At 51.9% G+C, this 2,528-nt stretch overlaps 1 protein-coding gene across 1 annotated transcript in view; it reads right to left on the bottom strand.

Annotated features, from left to right (window-relative positions):
- Plat (plasminogen activator, tissue type) overlaps window positions 1-2,050 on the bottom strand; it is a 25,795-nt gene extending 23,745 nt beyond the window's left edge. Inside the window, exon 1 of the mRNA XM_059244281.1 lies at window positions 1,872-2,050. The gene's annotated coding sequence lies outside the window, so the exon portion shown is untranslated. The remainder of the gene's footprint in view (window positions 1-1,871) is intronic.
- Between the last annotated feature and the right edge of the window lie 478 nt (window positions 2,051-2,528).

The following is a 2,528-nucleotide window of genomic DNA, read 5'->3' as shown; positions in this document are numbered from 1 at the left end:
CCCCCCAAAAGGAATTAACAGAATAGTCCAGTTCTTCGTGACCCGATTTTACCAGACCACAGCTGAAATCACTCAGAGAAAACAAAGAAGCGAGAAACTATTCTGAGACAATAGATGCAAGTGGCCGAGTAGTCAGATTGCAGTAACTATTTCAACTCAGACCGCAAACTTAACTATTTCAACTCAGACCGCAAACTTAACTATTTCAACTCAGACTGCAAACGGCTCTCACTCACAGACTTGGTGTCTCAGAGAAGTGTGGGAATTTTACGATTTGAATGGACTAAGCCCACTGCCATTGCTGATGAGCCACGCTGCAGCCTCCACCACAGGCTGAAAACAACCACATATGTTTTCACCCTAAAGCTCACACCCGTTCTTCCAGTTGATGAGCCCTGCACGACTCTGAGTCATTTTCACCCCCTGGCTGAGCACACTGCTCAGTGAGCGCTCTGAATGTATGCAGCTCTTCCTGTCCTCCTCAGTCCCCAAAGCCTTCGCAGAAACTCGGATGCTCCTCAGCCCCTCCCCGCTGCATCGAGCATCCTGGGTCTGGGAGGAAGCAGACCAGCTTCACAGGAGGCTTCCCAAATAATCTGGGGGTGTCCTGGAAAGTCTGCCCTGATCCAGCTTCGGTGTGTGTGCGGGGTGTGTGTGTGTGTGTGTGTGTGTGTGTGTGTGTGTGTGTGTGTGCGCCTAGTATTGCTTCTACCAAGATACAGGCTGGCTCTCCTGAGAACACTTGAGATGGAATAAACTGATGGGCAGAGGGAACTATTCATGTTTTAGTGTTTCCAGTAACCCGTCTGGGGTTGAATATGATTTAACCCCGGCTGGCTGTATGCACTCAGCATGCTGCTGACCTGCATTGATTGGTTCTGGATAGGCCAGGGTCTGGAGCTCAGCAAAAAATTCCTAAATAGTCTTTCAGTAAGTATACTCCATGTATTTGTGATTACAAACCCCCACCTGAACCACACACACACACACACACACACACACACTTTTTTTTGTGTGTGTGTATGTCCCCGCCCCATTATCCGATGCGGAAGACCACTGTATCATTCCAAACTGGCCACCAAGTAAACCATGGCTACCGCATTTCTTGGCACTGAAGTTTGTTCTTAGTTATCTGGGAGCTCTGCATACTTTCCTTCCCTCCCCCACCCTCCGGGGTCCTCCCACTGTCTCAGTGAGGTTAGGAAAACAAAGGTCCTGAATCCCGAGAGATCCCGAGAGCTTTTAGACTTTTCCTACCCCAGCATGAGAAAGCAAACGCACTAGTGCGTGATGAGCAAGGGGTGAAACTGACTGGTAAAGCGCTGAGAGGATGTGAGGGACCGGGCGAGGGACCAGACGCAGTTTTGCATCCTGACTCCAAGTGGTAATGAGAGGTTCCTAAAAGTCCCGACTTCTCTCTCCCAGCACTTCCTGCCTATTAATCATGCTGTCCAGGCAAATCCCCCTCCTTGATGCCCAGCCTGTTTCTTAGTGGGGCCACTGAGGAAAGAAGGCAGTCAGATAGCATCCGCCAGGATCCTCTCAGCTCTCCAAGGCAGCTGAATGCAGCTACTGCCCGTTAGTGCCGCTCCCATTGTCTATTCAGAGAACCCGAGTCATTCTGTTTACTTTCTCCCCTTACTGTGCAAGCAAAACTTCTGCAAGAAACGCATCTCTCCTCTTCTCTCCCTCTAGGAACCCCTTCAGCTTACCCGGAGTCATTGCAAAGACCTCCCCCTTAAGTGTGGATGCTAGCTGGTCCTCTTTCTGCCCGAATTACAAGTCTGTGCTTCCAACGAGCATTCCTTCGCTGGCTCAGTTTATCCCCAAACACTTCAAAAGGAGAGAAGAGGCGCAGAGATGCAGCTTACCGCGAATTCTTGCTTCTTTTCTCAGCCTTGCAGGGGGCTTCTCCTTGGCGCTGAGCTGTTGGGTTACCGCAGGCTCTGTCTCCCTGAACAGCTCAAGCCGATTTTAAGGGTGAAGGAGGGGTGGGGCCAGTGGCTCTGTGTAGGCGGGTTCCTCCTGTGCCGGTGGGTGCCGGGTGGACCGGGCCACTGGAAGAGCCAATGGAGCAGTCTGTGTCTCTAAGGAGGGGGAGGAAGTGCGCGCGGAGGAGCACAGCCAACCTTGGCTCGGCGCCAGCTTGATTATTCACCGTGCTGATGTCATCGAATCACAGGAATTTTCAGAGTTGGAAGGGACTTAAGAATCATCCTGTTTTCAAATCCTGGTCTCAAAGGCCTAAAAGGGACTCTTAGGATCGGCTGCTCTAAGCCCCTGTGGTGACCATGATGAGTTTATAGTTCTAAACAGCCCCGCCCGACTAGGGATGTCTTCTGGAATTTGAAGAAGTAACTACCCATCAAGGACTCGTGGACACCGGGCAGACGTGTGCGGGGTTGGGAGTGACTGGGGACAGTCAGCACATGACGTCAGGGCTGTTGATGCTCTCCCTACCTCTGACCTGCTGCTCTCCCAGGCCGCTGGGCTGAGGCGCTGCCCCGCCACTTCTCAGCGCAGAGCTC

The sequence above is a fragment of the Peromyscus eremicus genome, chromosome 17, assembly GCF_949786415.1.
Source record: "Peromyscus eremicus chromosome 17, PerEre_H2_v1, whole genome shotgun sequence".
Taxonomy (NCBI): domain Eukaryota; kingdom Metazoa; phylum Chordata; class Mammalia; order Rodentia; family Cricetidae; genus Peromyscus; species Peromyscus eremicus.
Note: the sequence above shows the minus strand (reverse complement) of the source record. Positions and strands in the feature narration are given on the sequence as shown.